Source organism: Camellia sinensis, chromosome 1 (assembly GCF_055761805.1).
Source record: "Camellia sinensis isolate YWXY chromosome 1, ASM5576180v1, whole genome shotgun sequence".
Taxonomy (NCBI): domain Eukaryota; kingdom Viridiplantae; phylum Streptophyta; class Magnoliopsida; order Ericales; family Theaceae; genus Camellia; species Camellia sinensis.
In genome coordinates, this window is record NC_138961.1 from 145826874 (window position 1) to 145847040 (window position 20167).

Consider the following 20167-nt stretch of genomic DNA (forward strand, 5'->3'; position numbering starts at 1 on the left):
CCGACCTTAAGACACAGACGTCATCGATTGAGTGCTCGGTGATGACGCATGTTGTGCTCGTTCTGAGGTTACAGAGTCTCGGCTGAGAGCCTTGCCTCCGGACCTCGGGACTCTTTTGTGCTTTGCCTCGGTTTGCGAACCAGATTCTATTTTCTCTTTTCGAAGGGAGGGAGAGATCTCGTAGACCATCTCTCAGTGGCCATAAGCTACTTTTCGTGGTCGTAGACCACTGTTCTAGTTTGGAGACCAATTTCTGGTTTTCGAAGCCGTCGGTCGTGCGCCTCGGTTTGGGACCGCTTAACTTTCTCTGTTTGGCACGGTTTTTAGAGAGCTTGAACATTTTGAACCTTTATTTTAGCTTCTTGAGGCTTGAACCTTTTGAACCTTTGTTTTAGCTTCTTGAGGAAGCTTGAACCTTTTGAACCCTTGTTTTAGCTTCTTGAGGAAGTTTGAACCTCTTGAACCTTTGCTCTAGCTTCTCCAAGGAGCTTGAACCTTTTGCTCTAGCTTCTCCAAGAAGCTTGAACCCTCTTGTTTCTCTATAAGAGAGGGCCTCCCTCTCCTTTAGAGAGGGTGAAAAAAAAATTGTCTAAGGAAAAGCACATATATCTCTCTATATCTCTACATTCTAAGCTTAGAAAGGGTGTTTGTTCTTGGCCTTTAACACCACACCTCATAGCCACACACCTCCACCATTGATCTAAGATTCTTGGAGGGTCTTGAGAGGTCTCAAAGAGCTAGTTTTTGGTCCAAGAAGCTACTGGTTTTGCTGAAGCTACAAGGGTAACACACTATTTCCTCTTTTAAGCTTTATTTTGCTCCATCTTTTAGCCATACTTGCAAGCATATTTGAGTTTTGGTGTAAACTGAAAAAATTCTTATTTTGAGACCCTTAACATGTTTTTTTAAGATCATTTTTCCATTGGGGGTCATTTACCCCCTTGCATGCTTCATTTTACCTTGTTTTGAGCCATGCCTTAGAGCATTTGTGTTGGCCTTTGTTTGGCCTTTTAGCCACCAAAATCCAGTGGATTTTCAGTGGCTAGCATACTATTTTGAGTGTCAAAATTAGAGAGGGGTGACCCTCTCTCTTGTTGTCTTGTTTACTAGCATATTTGGCCTTTCAAAGGAGCCTTCATTTGCACACCTCCAAGCCTTGTTTCAAGCCCTTTTTGGTGACTTTTAGGGCCTTCCTAGGCTCTGTCCAGAGTTGGTTTTGTCACCTTGGGTGTGTCCACCTTGCATGTGTAGAATAATCCTCTTCATAGCTTATCAAAGGAGCATGTCATTCTTGCATATATTGACCATGTTTCAGTGGATTTTTGGGCTTTATTTGGCATGACATACCTCTATCTTATGCTAGTTTAGTGGCCTCTTGAATGCTTCACGTGCTTGTAGTGTAAATCCTCTTCACTAGCTTGTAATGCATGTTTTTTTGGCCTTTGATTCTAGCATATTTTGGCCATGTTATAAACTAATTTTGTGCATGTTTTGGACTGCCTTAGCTCTGTTTTTAGGCCTCATAGTTGAATGATGTTTTCTATGTATGGTTGTAGTGCAATACCCTTACCTAGCTTTGAGTTTTAAAGCCTATTGCATGCTTATATTGAGGTGTTTGCATGTTTTAGGGTCATTGTGAAAGGTATTTCAAAGCACGTAAGGTTTCCATGTTCCCATGTTTTCCACTCCTTAAATGCATTTGAGGGTTGTGCTTGTATGCCTCAATTATCGACCATTGCATAAGCTTCACTTTCGTGCCTTTTGAGCCACCATTTTAGTCCATTTTTTTACTGTTTTGGGCCTGTATAGGGATTGTTTGGGGTTGGTTTGGTCATTTGTGCATCACTTTGCGTACCTCTAGTGTAATGCATTTCACTAATTTCGGTACTTAAGTCATCCAACATGCATCAAGTGAGTTGTTTGCATGATTCGGGACCGCCTTGTATGCCATTTCAGAGTTGAAACTTGTGTCATTGTATGCCATATTTTATGCTTGCCATGCTTGGTAGAGTTGCACTTTATGCCTTAGGTTTGGTCCCTTGCATTTGTGCATGTTTGCACGTATTTTTGTTGTCTCATTTTCATCCTGTTGGCCACTGTTTTGGATGTGGTTGAGATCCATCCATCTTGGTTTAAGTCCATCTTGCATTGCATATACCATATAGTCCATGTTGTTGCATGATTGACCATTGCATTGTGTATGCCTTGATCATCTCATTGATAGCCTTCATATGTGCATTGTGTATGCCATATAGCGTCATGTGCATTGAGTATGCCATTATTAGTTCATAGCATTGCGTATGCTAGTCGCACCCTTGCATGTTTGCATCATTTAGTCGCATTGCATTTAGGTTGCATGCTAGAGTTGCATTGGTGCATGCATTGTGTGTTGCATCATGTTTGGAATAGGAGTTAGTCCAAACACGAGAAATGAGGGACGTTTCATACTTAAAGTGACGAAACGTGCTTCAATTCCCAATCGCCAACACTCTTGACTACCCATGATGGAGTTTAGGCCTTATTGTGTTCATATGTGCATTCATTTCATATCGAGCCATGCAATTTGACTCCTCGGCCATCATGCATCGAGATGCATGATTGGTGGCACAAGGATCGAGGACTATCCTCTCTAGAGCTTATGCAATGATGGGGAGAGTGGTCGTGCACACATATGTTGAAAATACTTTGCCATGTCCCTTTCTTGCTCTCTGTTCAGCAAACCAAAAACCAGTAGCAAAAACTGGTCGGCAGTATCCCTACAGGTCCCCATGGTGGAGTTTCAGCCTTCTAGAGCTTTGTACAGTATTCTGGGACCAGTTGCAAATAGAGGCAAATCGGGGCATTGCGATGGATTTTCCGACGAGGCGACTCGAGCATGCATGCATCCCTTATCATTCAAACCAGAGCTGAGACGGTCCATCATATGTAGTTTGCATGCTAGTTCATTTGCTTATTTACTTAATTTGTTAATTAGCTAATGTTGTGTAATAATTAGCTTGATTAGTTTAGATTAGCTAGCTGGTTGTGTATTATTCATTCGGACCCCCTGAGGAGGGCAATATTGTAATAAGTGTGCGTGTGTGATGAATGTCTTCCAACCCCACGTCTTTCTCCCTTTTACTTACTTACTTTCAATGGTTAGTTTTAAGGCACGTTTCAATTAGCATCCTTATGCTCGCATGTTTGCATCCATTCATCTGTCTTGCATGCACCGGGCTCGGCTCATCATACTAACTGCATTATATTTCAATTCCAAGTTGAATACATGTTATCTGTTGCATTTCATATGCCATGTTTAGAATAGCCGAGCCTATCTTAGTTGCATTTTGCATGTGTTGCATTAGCTATCTTAACATGAACTAGGATCATGCATTGATTACTAACTAGTTTCTATTTTGGCTTGCAGTACTCGGTAAGTGTTTATGCTTTAGCATCCTTGCATGTGTGTGAGTGACTACCATGATAGCTTGCTTATCATGAGGCTATGTGTTTATGTGATGTAACTACTTGAATGCCTGTGGGTGAAGGTTGAGTTGCTTGAATTGGAATAATTCGTTGAAACCCGTGTTTTAGCCTACTTGCGAGTAGCAAACTTCAATCCATTTTCAAAACAAAGGGATATGCGATGCTTTGTTCCAACTCAGGCAATCTAGTTTATACGTGTATGCGGTGCGAATCACGTAGCAATTCTAGGCTAATAAAACGGAATAAGTGCACATGTGTTTTCAAAAATAAGATATCATGCTTAGTAGTGGCCGATCTTTGATCAGGCGAGCGGGGGTGCTCATGAAATGACCTTCCCTAATCGTACCCAAGTTCCCGAGCCGAGGCAACTTTGGTGATGACGGACACGTGGCCTTAGGCACGAGTCAGGGTTTTTTAAATTCCCCCAAAATAAAATATTTAGGTGGCGACTCTGTATCTGGCAAAGCAGTCCATGTTTGGCACTTCTTTCTAAAAATCAGTTCTTCAAAACGATTTATCAGATTTGGACTCTTTGGTGATTTATTGATCTTGCATTGCACTTTGCGAGATTAGATTCAGAACCGTGACATCGAGTCCGAACTGTAGTGAGCCCAATGAACAAAACGGGATTCCCTCCCGGGACGTTCGGAGACGTCTACAGAAACGGACCCCACCCTCTGCGATTGATAGAAGAGGTAAGACGATCGTGGTTTCATCAATCCTCCCCATATCGAGGGTGCCGTCTGCCACAAATGACAGACGGACGTCATCAGGAATGGAAAAATGGCATCGGAAGCTAGAAATTCGATCCGGTGAGAGGAGATCTTTTAAATGTTTCACCATTCCCCTCAGCCAATAGGATTATGCTAAGCCAAAAAACAAAGTAGAGAAGGAGAGAACTTACAAGAGGCGAAAGAGATAGAGAAGAGTAGGAAGTTGCAGAGGTAGTCCGGAAGGCAGTCCAGCGACGGGCGTCTAAAAGCGTGTATGCATTTGAAAAGACGTTGAAATTTTAAATCACAATAAATAGAAGTGTACGAAGAGGCGAGAAGTTGAAATGATAACCGAGAAACGTGTGTACAGACATTTGCATTAGAATACAGTCAGCCACCGAATTTCGGCTCTGACTCTTTGAGTTCGAAGCCAAACACTCTAGCCAACTGTCGTTAGTGGAGTGCTTGGGGGGCAGTTGTGGGGGCTGAGAATTGGGAGTCGTAGAGATTCTGGATAATCGAATCTGAGAGAGTCGAGATTCGCAGCACTCAGCAATTGGCTTGAAAGCTCAAATCCAACCCTACTCGGCCAAATAACCGATTAAGCAAGGGGCTGAGCGAAGATCAGTCTATTATAAAATGTGCCGAATATGAGATGGAAAATGGATCTAATCCCGAGGCCCAAAGGAGAAAATATATAAATAGAAGAGACATCAGCCAGAAAGAGGTATGTGAGAATTGTTGTGCTAAACTTAGAATATAAGCGTTCTCGAACGTTGAGACTGACTTGTCCGTCGGAGTGCTAATTCCGGCACTCTCGACCGGAGTGTTTATTCCTTTTCAGGTGACTAGAAGAGGATCACGAGCGTTCCCCAAGATCAGAAGAGTATTTCCAAATCACTTCTCCACAAGATCATTTAACATACTAAACAAATAAAATAAACTAAATATGTATTCAAAAACATTTAACTATATAAAGAAAGGCCTAAGTTTTTTATTCTCTACTTGATTGAAAATGTCTATTACAAAATTTTAGTGAAAATCACATAGTTCTTCTACCATTTTAAAATTTATTATTTATGAATAAATTTTATATTTTCGAATGCTGCAAGCATTTTTTACATTTACAATTTATGAATCAGATCTACGTAATTTACAAATTTTATACTTTATTGGAACTTTTACCATTACAAAATCAATAATGAAGTTTTGTCAAATATGCCATAAATGTAATTAGCAACCTCTTATTGAAAAAAAAAATTCTCATTCAATTTTTTTGCAAATATTTATGTACGAAAACTATCCACATGTTTATACTCATTATTAAGCTTATGTAACTGAGACCCTAAAATTATTTTGTAAAAGATTTCTATATTAGTTATAGCATAGATAACGGTAGGTTCTGTTGAATTGCTTATCATATTTAATGGCACATAAATTGATACTTTTAGATTTTTTTGAATTGCTTCCATGTTAATGGCACAAAAATTGATAATTTAAAAATAATCGATCACATTTGTTTTTCAATTCGTCATGTATGGAATAATAAGAGTATAATTGTTATAGTTAAATTACATGCTCACCAACACAGTTTTTTGAAATAAAATTAATTACATTTTAGTGAATTGTTTCCATATATGGTGTCACACAAATATAAATTTGTAAATAGTTGAGCATACTTTTCATTTACAAATCGTAATTTATGGAATAATTACAGTTTTCCTGTTATGATTAAATGAGACTTTTATTGTTATGTTCTAGTATTTCACTTGTACAGGCTTCATGGCACATCTACCTAATGAGGTCCCACTATTCAGTCATCCATATCAGGTTAACAGTATATGGGAGGATCCGGTATGCAATAACATTTGTTAGACTTTACGCTTACAATGAAAATACCCTACATTTTGTTTTATATTACGTGATAATGCTATAATTTAAACTAGTCATTCTGTTATGCAGGATGAGGCACGCACCGTGGTGACATGCTGGCGGGGAGATTCCGGCCTGTGGGAGCATCCATTGGACCATAGAGTCTTGTAGTGTCTACTACGTGCGGGATTCTATGGTGTCTATCGTATAGGCCATATCAAACTGGACTACCCACTCATCACTGCTCTCGTCGGGAGGTAGCGCACAGAGACTCATACATTTCATTTCCCGATCGGGGAGGCCACCGTCACATTGCAGGACGTATCTGTCTTATATGGTCTCCGAATTGATGGGCGAGCAGCTACTAGAGCTGATCCATCATTGATGAGCGAGCAGTGAATAGCCCTATGTGCTGAGCTATTGGGAGTAGCACCTACACCTGCAGACTTACAGTCAGGTAGCCTGAGGGTGAGGTGGCTGTCCGAGCAGTTTCAAGGTTATCTTCCAGACTAGGCTCCATATGAGTTAGTACAGCAGCATGCCCGAGCATATATTCTGTGGCTTATTGGGGGGAGTACTTCTCCTTGATAAGTCACAGAACCTGCTCAAGCTGATGTACTTGCCACTGATGAGAGACGTTGACGCGATCGGCGAGTACAATTGGGGCGGCGCGACTTTGGCATGCTTGTATAGGATGCTATGTCGAGCAGCTCAGGTGGGTGCGAAGGAGATTGGAGGACCCCTTGTCTTGCTACAAGTTAGAGAGAATTTTATTACATGTCAATTCATATTGTATGGCATATATCAGTGTTGTAATTGCGTACAAACTATTACAGATTTGGGCGTAGGAGAGATTGATTCGCATTGCCCCGTCTAGGTAGCAAGTGGTTGCTCTTGGTGAGCTTCCCATCGGCCACGGAGACATGCAGTTGGCAGCCGGACCTCGAGATAGCCGGTGGAGGGTTGACATGGGCCACGAGGTCGTTTCGACCCACGTAGTCGTCATGTATAGAGACCAGCTTGACCGGATGATAGAGGGCGAGGTATGAAATTTAAATACCTAAATTTTAATTGTCATATGGAGTGTATATGTTCATGAGCGATTTTTAATAGACTTGTCGTTATTGTAGTTTATCTGGCAGCCTTATGCTGGGGTCCTCAGTACGCTCCCAGACTATTATTGACTAGGTGAGGAGATATAGATGGTGAGAGTGCCACTCATTTGTTTTGACGTGGTTGAGTGGCATCTCCCTGATCGTGTCCTCTGACAGTTTGGTCGGGTCCAGTCCGTGCCGGATCAGTGCGACACCGAGTGGCGGTTGCATGTAACTGATAGACGTGGCCGAGCAGGCACTGACTGGAGTCTGTATCATATGCGATATATACAGCTGTGGGGTGCCCGTTGCGACAGTATTTTATAGGCTGACTGGAGCGATGAGGTCCTCCCCTCTTCTGACCCTTACATGTTGTGGTATCAGCGACATACACACCTACTAGTCGGTAATCCGAGCCACCTGTCTGAGTCTGGATATCAGGGAGTTGGGCCTTCTCTCGAGACATTGGTGAAGTATGTGTCAGGTAATTGCTAAGATCATAATTGATTTACTTTCAGTCAACTATAGCCTAATACGTATGAATTTTTGTTTAGGTGGTTCAAGCTGGGAGGTCATATCACTTGGCTGAGGACACCCTTTTCAGCCGTGATGGATTGCATGTGATGCAGGCCCTTGCAGAGATCTGAGAGTTATTGTACGAGGGGACCCAGCTTGCCCATCGGGTAGATCGTCTGCATTTTGGCCACTGCGGTGTACACAGTGCAGCAGCTGCTCCAGACACATCATTCCCGTCCATGTTAGTGCCTTCCACTTCAGTGCCAGCCACAGCAGGTCCTTGGACTTCAGTCACCCCACCGCATGGTACCCCATACATTTCTCTAGATTCCCCACGTGTACATCCTACCCAGCATGCTGACCCTGATTAGACACCGCCCGATACATGCATGACGTTGTTACCCCATCCACCCAGTTACCACCTGCTTTTCTAGGGACTAGTTCGACCGCGACCATGAGTACACATGATGCAGTTCTCACTGACATCTCCCACGTTGAGGATGAGGCCCATATTGAGCCCTTCCCAGAGCACGCGGGAGAGGCCAAGGTTATGGTCGTGGCAGATGTCGTGGCCGAGGTCGGGGTGCGGGCAGAGGCAGTGGTTGAGGTCCAGCTGCAGATCGTGATATAGTTACACCAGATAAGGGAGTTTCACAGCTCACAGTAGTATCCGATGTTCAACTAGAGACAGGATTAGGGGCAGCACATGTAGAAGAGGGGGGTCTCACTCACAAGCTCCACAGGCAGTCAGTGGAGGGCCACATACAGGGGAGGGAGTGCCAGATATTCAGAGAGTCTACCGCAGGAGACTGAGGAGGGAGGTCCACGGTCGGGGTTGTGGGACTGGGGGCAGGTTAGGGCATTAGCGGGTGTGATATGGAGTATATAGTTTTTTTTATTTGTAGTAATTGTTATAGTTTTTGTAAATCAAACATGTATAGACGATGTAAATGTCTCATACTAGCGTATTCAAAAATATAATTTTATAATTTTTTATTCTTACTTATTTTGATGAATCACACAAATCTCTTTCACATCTCTATCCCTCTCTCATTCTCTGTAGTCTCTGCATTATTTATAGTAATTTACGTTTTTTCCTTAAATTTACAAATTGAGACAACCATTTATAAATCAAAAAAATTATCAAATAAGTTTTCACGATAGTTTTTAAAATTTGGTAAAAATGTCTTCAAATTAACAAATAATTAAATAAGTTATCAACGTAAGAAATGACTTATCAAAAGATTTTTAGGCTATGTATGGTTTGATTTTATAATTTTTTATCAAAAAATTAAAAATTAATTTGGTTAAGAAATAAAAAATAAAAAATCATTATAATTTAAGGGTAAAAAATAATTATCATTTTAACTTTTGGACAGGTTATATATATACATATGGTTGTTTCAATTTAATTTGCAAAAAATTATTTCTAACCACTCGAAAAAAAAATTATATAAAAATGATTTTTATTTACAAAAATTATAAAAATTATATAGTTGATTATTATTTGCTATTATAAATTATTATATATATTTAATATTGGTTCCAAATTTATAAAATAAAATTTATATATATTAAAAAAATGTGAGTGTGGTGGGTGTGTGTGTATGTGTGTGTGTGTGTGTGTGAAAGAGAGAGAGAGAGAGAGAGAGAGAGAGTGAGTGTGTGTGTGTGTGTGTGTGAGTGTCAGTGTCAGTGTGAGAATGAAAATCAGTGAAAACGTGTTTTCAAAACATATTTTTATGATTTCATTAAAAGCGCGGTTCCTAATCACGTTTTCTGGAAAAAAAAAATTATAAAATTTATTTTTTAGGGTTTAGGATATATTTTTTTTATAAAATTGAAGTTAAAAAAAATTTAAGAATTAAACTATAAATCCTAAACCCTAAAATAAAAATAAATAAATTTGAAGAATTAAACCCTAAACCCTAAAATAAAAAATAAAAAAAAAATTTATCCCTAAATACTAAGGTAGCGTTTGGTAACGTTTACGTTTTTTTGTTTATGTTTACAAAAATTTTATAAACTGGTTTTTGTTTATTTTTAGAAAAACATAAATTACAAACGCGTTTGGTTTGAACAAAATGTTTAAAAAAATTTAAAAACATAAAATAAAAAATATTTTTATTATTTATAACAATGGGATCACACATATTATAATTGAAAACAAAATAATTGAAAAAAAAATTAATTTTAAAAAAAATTATAATTTGTAAAAAAATTTAATTGGGAAAAAAAATATTTCAAAAAAATTTAATTGGAATAAAAGATTATTTGAAAAAAATTTATTTGAAAAAAAATAATTTGAAAATATTGGTCTTAAATTCATATAGTTGATTATTATTTGCTATTATAAATTATTATATATATATTTAATATTGGTTTGGTGTGTGTATACGTGGTTTGGCGTGTGTGTGTGGGATGAGTGTTTGTGTGTCCGAGAGAGAGAGAGAGAGAGAGAGAGAGAGAGAAGATAAGAGTGAGTGTGTAGAGTGAGTGCATGGAGTGGCTGGTATTGAAAATGTTCTTCAAAATAAAATAACGGAGAGAAAGCAAAGGTATTTGTTCTTTGTAAAATTACAAGAACTGTTCAAAAACAATTGAAATATCTCCCTTCATTGATAAGTCGTAGAAAAGCATTACAAATTCATTACAACATAAATGGTTTGGTCATTCATCCAAACAATTTCATTTATTATCATCATCATCTGATATCTCAATATCAAATTCATACATAACATCCATGCTCCAGGCGAAGTACTGGTGTGCATCATCCATTAACCCATCTTTGACACGCTCATTTGCGGTCTTCATTAGTGAGGACCTTTGCAAACGTTGGGTCATGCGATTAACTTTGTCGCGGATACGATGCAATGCCCTTTGCAACAACTGTGGAGTGTTAGTTGGCATACGCATGGCTAACCGGTGAGGAAATTTAATATTAACTTCACGACATAGCTCAACGAGAACGTTTGCTCGAGTTATGCGAAATTCCCACTCAGCTCTCATGGAATTGACAGTGGCATGTGAGTAACGCAAATTTGGATTTAATGGGTAATGAAATTCATCTCCATCTGCAACCCAATAGCGACCCATTGCTGAATATAGATCAATCACCGTATATCTCATGATGATATCGCTCGAAATAGCTATAAAACTTTTGTTGTGGTATGATGCGATATTTATACCCCATATACACATGGTAGCTGCATGTATGAAATTATTGTAAACAACTATGCATGAGAGTTGTCACGTCAACTTTTATGACCTGAACAACTATGCATCAACTTTATAGAAGTTGTCACTTCGACTTTTATTTACATAGCTGAAGCTTTTAAGCAAAGTTCAAATACACTTAGAAATTTAATTTAATTTTTCCGCTTACAAATATAATTCAATTTATTTTTCCTTGACAATATATTTAATTTCACTTTTTACCTTACATATTTCATTTAATTTAATTGGAGAAATTTAACCAATTTAATTTGAAGTTAATTATGTGTTGATATGCCCGTCGGTGTTGTTATTGTCTGCATACTAGGCTAGGTTTTATCTGTAACACTTTCAAGTTTTATACATCAAAAAACTCATTCATTCTAACTCTACTACAAATTAATCTTCAATACGTTATAACTGTATAATATTTTATCTTTAACGTTTATGAATCTATTTGGGGCTGCATAGGGTGGCTTTTTAAACACAAAGGGTCTAATTGTTTTGTTATTTTGTTCTAACACCCCCTCATCCCATTATGAATATCAGAATTCACATGGGCACAGTAGGTATGGTATGATAATAAATTGTAGCTTGGCGCAGTGATACGTCAAACATTTCTCAATGATGCAGTGCAGTGACTTGAACAGATGTAATAATTTGTATGCTTTGTTTTTTCCTCAGATGCTATGTGACTTTGTCCACTGATGCAGTGATGCATGTCATGCATGTGACTTTGTGCAGTGATGCAGTGATGCATGTGACTTTCTGACTTTGTAAATTACATACTTTGTGATTTTTTTCCTCATATTACGTGATGCATATGACTTTGTGCAGCGCAACTTAGATGCTTTGTTTTTTCCTCACATTTCAGAATTCATGTAAGTCACATTAATACAACCACATGACAATAGTGTTGATAAACAATTATCTAAAGGACTGAAGGACTGAAGTGTAATTTACCGAATATAAAAAGAAGTAGAAAATTCAAAGAGGAGAAAATGGGATGACTGTGAAAAGGACGGCCTACAATTATGATTTTATATGACAACCACGTTCGTGACTACATCACAGGTACACAAAGTCACGGGTACTCAGGATTGCATAAAATGAATAAAATAAAATAATATCACGGGTATCACTTCTTCCATAGTGCCCCAGCATGCATTATCGTCACCGGATCATATCTAGTTAACCGTCAGTATGATGTCTATAAATAGCGCTACCCCCAGTATGATGTTTGTTCAAGTCATAACAATAGTAATATATCTACAATTACTATTATTATTAATTTTTTTATTTTATGAACAATGTCTTCAAGAGGTGCAGGAAGTTATGACTATAAGAGCGAAAAGTACTTTATTTAGTTCTGTTCGGATACCACCCTTTGATGTTGTACTTTATTTAGTTTTTTTAAATTTGTTTATAAAATTTTGAAATTTACCCCCACCAATTATCCCACAAAATGAAATTAAAATACAAATATAATATCATGAATACAAGTAAACACAAAATCACAACAATGTTGCATTGCATAACAATAATATATTGTACAAGTTCAAATTAGAAAACAGACGAACTGCCGCATTTAACAGCACAGAAAACAGAACATGTAGCTCAATCAAAAGCTTCCCTTAATTGGGGCTCCTCAAATACTGATCTTCTACGTAAAGAATTTCAATCTCCATCAGGAAAGACGAAAGAGTCGCCTTCCAATTCCTGGAAGTCCAGTCAAAACGATGACTCTGGTAGGGAATGGGGGGTTGACAGAAAACTAAACTTGGGGATTGGACAAACAAGCTCAAAGCCAAGTGGTTGGTCTAGTTGGGGGACTAATAAAGTTCAGACGAACGAACTACCGCCTTCAACAGCATATAAAACAGAACAGGTAGCTCGGTGAAAAGCTTTCCTTAACTGGACTCATCAAATATGGATCCTCTACGTAAAGAATTTCAATCTCCATCAGGAAAGACGAAAGAGCCGCCTTCCAATTCCTAGAAGTCCAGTCAAAATGATGACTCTGGTAAGGAATGGGGGGTTGACAGAAAACAAAACTTGGGGGCAGGACGAACAAGCTCAAAACCAAGTGGTTGGTCCAGTTGGGGGATTAAATAATTTTCAAAAAAATCTTCTTGGAAATTAGAAAACCGAGTAAGTTTTGGATTTAAAATGGCTCCACAATTATTTTAATATATACATTTTAATTCCAACAATATTTTCATACACTAGTCTTCCAATACTATTGGGTTAAGTGGTTGTCCATGAGATTTGCAAATTTGTTACGAGTGATTTCTAGAAAAAATGTAAATAACAATTAATCTTCCATACTTATGGGGTTAAGTGGGCGTGCGTGGGATTTACAAATTTGTTACGATTGATCTGCGGATGGGTATGTTACAACCAATGTTTAGTTGATGTTGTAAATGTTTCCCAAAATATTACAAATTGAATATTCAAAAGTTGATTTTAAAATAATTCCAAATGACAACAAAAATTCAAATAGTCATACTTTTCAATGAAATACAAATAGTTGGTGGTAACAACAAATGATGCATAGCTAAGTGAAACACAACATTGCCTATATAAGCTTCATTTTTTCACACATTGAGTAGTCAAATCATGGAGAGACTTGTCAGTATATGCAGATGGATTGTCAAGTTATGTGACATGGTGCACAAGCTTTGGTTTTTTTGATTTTTTGCTTGATTTTTTTATTACAGTGACAACTCATCTCTTATTGATATATGTGGGATTCTCAATTCAGAAAGTTACATGGCAACAGTGAATTCACTGATTTAACTTACAGTGAGCATGCCCTTATTTTGTCAATATATGCAAATGGATTGTCAAGTCAAGTGACTTGGTGCACAGGCTTTGGTTTTCTCTATTTTCTGATTACAGTGATAACTCATCTCTTATTGATATATGTGGGATTGTCAATTCAAAAGTCACATGGCAATAGTGAATTCACTGATTTATCTTACAGTGAGCATGCCCTTATTTTGCCTGTATATGCAGATGGATTGTCAAGTCACGTGACTTGGTACACAGTATTTGCTTTTCTATGTTTTTTCATTGTAGTGTCAACTCATACCTTGTTCGTATATGTGCAGAGGGATTTATTTTCTATGGTTTTTCCTTTAATGTCTTTCTAAAGCCGTTCATAACCAACTATATAAATAACTAAAGATGAAGACACAACCTTACAACTCATTTCGTCCTACGAAATTATCATTCATTTGTTTAAAAAAATTAGCATGGCTACACGATTCATGGGAGAGAGTGGGAATCACAAAGGTGGTAGGAACTTGCAAAGGGGTGACAGTTCACGACGAGGAGAGGGAAGGGGACATGGCGATGCTGAAGATGAAACAATAATACCTGTTTTAGATTATGCTTGTGGTTATCGTGATAGGTTTGGGAAGCGACATTTTTTGATGCCTAAGTATTATCCAGTTCAAGGAGGTTCGTGTATGGATCCATCTGATAATCAAACAGGATATGGTTTAGCAAATGCTAGACTTCTGAAGTGGCCCGCACTATTTATAGAACGAGTGCAAATGGAAAGATTATGTCGAGAAAATCGACTGAAGGTGCCAAAAGCACGTTCTATTGAGATCCAAAAGGAAGATCCTGATAATATTGATCGACTATATGAAAGACTACAACGTGAGATTTCTCAAATGCGCCATAGGTTAGCCCGCGATATGCAACTATACATAGTTAAGAAGGATGCCCAGAAGAACAGAACAGAACCAAATGTTGTGGCTATCAAGTGTATTATGGAGGATCTTGAACTTGTCTCTGACGCTGAGCTTTCAGATTATTCAGACTCTGAGATTGCCGATTTAAGCGCAAATTAGGTGTTAATGTCTACACTTCGGCAATATTAGGTCATGCATTAATATGTAATGTATGTGTTAGACTAAGTGTTTTCGTAATGAGTTTGTCAGATTATCTACCTAATAGTTGTCTATCTAACTGTTATGTTTATGTATTGTGTGTTCAGTTCAGGATGTCTAGGATGTATGTATTGTGTGTTCAGTTCATGGTGTCCAGAATGTATTTTTGTGGGAGACATATGTTTGTACTACCTATGTTTTTTGTAAACTGTTACATTTGCAACTTCAGTTATGTTGTTTTCATGCCTATATAAGTATTTAGTAAATTAGTGACTTCGTATATTATGTATTGAGTTTTATAACAAAAATGTTGTCAAAATTTATTTTAGGAGAAATACACATTCTCTTAACTTGTTCATCTTCTCAATGGTGACAACCCAAAAATGTAACCATTATTCATTGAATATAACAATTAACGTTCTCATTCTTACAAAAAATACACTATCAATTGAATAAAACAAATAATCTTTCCATTCATTCATTCATTGCACAACATCAGTCTTATGAAATAAGCGAAACCAATTGAATCACAACAACATCAACTCCGACCCAATATTTACATTACATAAGTTCCTATTCGTAATCGGAATTCAAATTACATACACGTTACATTACATAGCAAAAAACGGAAAAAGTATCATTCGTATGTAAAAAATACATCACCAAAATTTGAGGTCTTTCTCTTCTTCCTTCTTGTTGTAGCTCTCGCGGTGGCCTTCGTCTTCTTGGCCTACTCCGCGGTGCTCTGCGCGTCTCACCCTTCGTCATTGTTCGTTGAACTACACAGTGTCTGGGTGTGCTTCGGACTGTAGACCATGTATATCACCTTCTAACCCCAAACAAAGACGAAAGAAAAAAAAAATTTGATCAAAACGGCTAGAAAATAGTTTTACTAAACCGGTTTTCTAAATGACATTATCACCTTCTAACCCAAAACAAAGAAAAAAGAACAAAAAGAAAATTTTACATGAAAACGGCTTTAGTAAAGTCAAAAAAAAATTCTGAATTACATTATCACGTTCTAACGCAAAACAAAGACAAAAGAAAAAAAAAATTACATGAAAACGGCTTTAGTAAAGCCAAAAGAAATTCCTGAATTACACATTCTAACCCAAAACAAAGACAAAAGAAAAAAAAAATTAACATGAGAACGCCTTTAGAAAAGCCAAAAAAATTTTATGAATTACATTATCACCAAAACAATGACAATAGAAAAAAAAATTAATAAAATAAAATGAACAGTAGAAGCGCGGTTTCAATCCACGCTTATTGTAGTGAACAGTAAAAGCGTAGTTTCGATCCACGCTTATTGTACTGAACAGTGAAAGCGTGATTTCAAATCACGTTTTCTTAAGAAAAAACAATGCACAGTGAAAGCATGATTGCAAATCATGTTTTCTTCAGGAAAAAAAATTTAAACAATATGCACAGTGAAATCGTGGTTTGAAACCACGTTTTCTTTAGAAAACAAATTTATGTTAAAAGCGCGGTTTGTAATAGCGCTTTCACTATTCATCAAATTTTCTGCTCCAAACAGTGAAAGCGTGATTTGTAATAGCGCTTTAGCCTAGTTTGGGAATTCCGTCCAAACTAGGCTTAGTTTGGGAATTAAGATAATAAATTGGCTTAATATGGGAAAAGCCCCCAGTCGCACGTCCTTTGTACAGCTACACTTGTCCAATGTGCAATAGCACATCCTTAGCAATACATACAGATTTGATTCTTACCACGATTTTATTTCCTATTTCTGTTGGAAATATGGTTCAAAAATCATTAATAGTTGAATGAGAAATTGATTTCAAAATGTACTATTTGAGAATAGTTTTAAGACAATATTTACTTAATATAAAATTTGATTTTATTTTAATAAATTTGTTAATTTTTTGGATCAAAATTGAACATGATTCGATTTAGAATTCAAATTCTTTTGAAAGAACAATCATATCTTTTTTGGTTGTACCTTTTCATGGAAAAGAGGTGAATCTTTTGAAAAGTCACTAAGACCATTTGAAGAGCCACCAATTCATCTATATAAACAGGCCTCCCATTGCATTCATTTTAAATTAAATTCATCTTGTGTTTCTTTTCTTCTTCACTCTATTTTCTGTAAGAGAATTCAGCTCAGTAAGGTTTGCCAGACTTGTCGTGGTAGTGCTGCTTCTACAAGGTTCGATCGCTGTATCTTGGGAGACAAACGTCTAGTAAAAACTCGTAAGCACCATTGCGGGGGTCGAATTTGTCTTAAAGAAATTGTATCCAACACAAGCCTCGATCAAATTATTATCGATTCCAGATTTATACAATCTGTTTGTAAGTATTTATAGTTCTCTATATATGGTTTGATTTGGTTTGGTTTTACTGAAACAATTTACGTTGTTTTCAACTTATATTTTTTTATATAATTGGCTAATATATTTGGTGCAATGATTACGTGTTTCACACAGTACACATAAGGAGCTTCTATTTCCACATCTTAAATCGTCTTTGTTCACATACTATTTTATTTTATTAAAATTTTGTCCTAAAATAAAACTACCAAAATGGCCTTATCTTCTCCACCAAAATCCTAACTTTCTAAACCTAACCCTAGCTATCACCACAAACCACCATTGTTGTAACTCTACCACCACAAAATCCCCATTGCTGCGAGTTTTCCACCATTGCAAACTTAGTTCGCAGCCATTCTTCATTACCCTTACAACCACCACCCTTTATTCTGTCAAAATCATAGTCGCAAACCCTGTCTCTACGAAACTCTTTAGAACCCTAGTCGTCGGCAATCTCTCATTATTTCCAAACCCTAGTCGCATGTTCTCTTTTTATGAATCTCTCTGTATCATGGTCGCTGGACTGTGGGGAGGGTTGGTGTGTTACAGATGAGGGAGTTACGAGTGGCAAGGGTCGCAGGAGAGGGAGTCGAAAAGGATTGTGTATGGGCAAAGGTGCGAAGATGATGGTGGGGAAAGGCCACCGAAGATGGTGGTAGCAGTAGAGGTTAGATAAGAGACTCACGATGGTGGCAAGAGTTCATAATGGTTCATGGTAGCGGTGATGGTAGTGGTGGTGGTGGTGGTTAGGGTTAGGGTTAGGGTTAGGTTAGGTTTGAAGAATTGAATGGCAAGAGTTCATAATGGTTCATGGTAGCGGTGATGGTAGTGGTGGTGGTGGTGGTTAGGGTTAGGGTTAGGGTTAGGTTAGGTTTGAAGAATTGAATGAGTTAAGGGTATTTTTGACAAGGATGTGTACTGAGCAAAACTTGATATTTGAAAATCACTAGGTGTATGCCTTGAGAAGAGATGTGCACTGAGAGGGTTTGGTTTCCCCCTAAGCCTCCTATATTTATATATACCAGAAAAATCACTCCTCCAAAAGGCTATATGAATCCCCATTCCCTTCCACATTTTTTCATTTGATTCTTGAGTTTATAATTCAAGTCATCCAAGACTTAAGTCAAGGAAGCTCTCCCTAGAAGGTATCCAACATTGTTTTGAACTCGTGCGAGACTTGGCCATTTTAGTTCAGGTTTCTATGTTAAATTCATCTTGGGTACATTCATTTAAAGGCGTGTCAGGAGTTCCTCTTTGAGTAAGGAGTTCTTGAGGGCATCAACACTTTCCTCGCGGCTATTTTGTTTTGAAGTAGTAAGTTTGTTTTTTTGTTTTCTTTTCTATTTCTTAGTTAAGGTTTTGATTTTAGTTTAATATCTTATTCTTATTTTCTATTCGTATGGGCATATGAACCCATATCAAGCCTTTGTTGGCTTCATTGCATATAGGTTAGTCAATCAATTGCTTAGAACAGTTAGTATTTTCTTTCGGTTGTTCATTAAGAGTTGTGATTTTCTGTTTGTTATAATAGTTGGGATCATCACCATTGATTTGGTAATGAGTATTATATCGGGTTGAATGATAATATAATTACATCACTGTTAATGTAGATGCAGTTATATTATTTTATGTTTTGCTCTTAAATAAGCAAATATAGTATGATTATTATTTCATTTAGTTAGAAGTTGTTTTATTTTCATCATATAAACTGTTTCCCCTCCGCCTCCACCTTTACCTTAGCCTTCACCTTAAGCCTCCTTTCAGTGAATGAATGTTTTTATTTATTAGGTTTGGTTAACGAGTGCCCTAAGGGCAATGGTTAACAATGTTTAAATTGATTGTACATTACATGTTACACACACTCACATGCATTATGTGCAAACATGTCAAGCTTCTTATCAAGTATCCTAAGGGCACTCATTAACAAAAGTCTTATTTATGTATTGTGGATGTATGTTTTGCCCCTTTCTTTCCCCTACTCTTCTTTCTCTCATTCTGTGGATGGATTTTTTGTCCATGTTTAATTTGGTTTTCAGAATTTTTTTTTCCAAAAAACTAAAAATTATTGGTGAAAGAAATTATTTCTAGCTCGGTCTCCCAAAAGATAAAATTATGCAACAATGATAAGTGTTTTTGTTTTTTAAATATGTTACTAAATTAATATTTAATTTTTTAGAAAAAAAAATTCTAAAAACCAAACCAAATTTAACCTTTTTTTTTTTTTTATGTGTTTGGAGGAAACATTGAGTTAATTGCTAAAACAAGTTTGATTGGAGTTCTTGACCTAATTTTTTTAATTAAAATGAACTCCTCTTTTTTTCTAAAAATTGGTCTTTTTTCATAAAATTTGGATTTTCACTTTAAAATAAATTTTCTTAAATAATTACAAAATTTCTTTTTTGAACTAGGCATCTCCTCTTGGATTGCCCTATTTCCTTGTTCAGATTATCTCAATATTGTTATATAAACTATCATCATGCATAATGTTTAATAATTTTAAAATTAAGAATCAAAGAGATGATGATGATGATGAGTAGAGGCCAACCTTGTATCGGGTAAGATGGTGTAACAACCCCGACCTATGATTAACATTAATCTATGCTTAATTATGCCTAATAGATAATTAAAGTGAAAATTTGCATCATATGTTGCCTTATGTGTGTTTATATCTGTTTAACGTAGAAATATATGTTCATGTTTTCGTTTCAGTTTCAGTTTGCGAATTGAAAACCTTATCGGCATCCGATTAAAAAATTGACTTGATTTATGTGTTTTTTGGGAATTATGGAAAATTATGGTAGGTTTAATTAAAATTCAGTTCGAAACGATTAAATTACATTAATTTAATGCCCACTTGATTAGCCATAATTAACTCTCATTAGGCAAGCCTATATAAGGCTTCTTATGTGCACCCACTCATTCTTTTCTCTTATATCAACACATTTTGAGCTCACATACACACAAACGCGTAAAGAGAGACAGAGAGAGAGAGAGAGAGAGAGAGAGAGAGAGAGAGAGAGAGAGAGAGGCTAGGGAGAAATCTTCAGCAAGGAATTTGCTAGAGA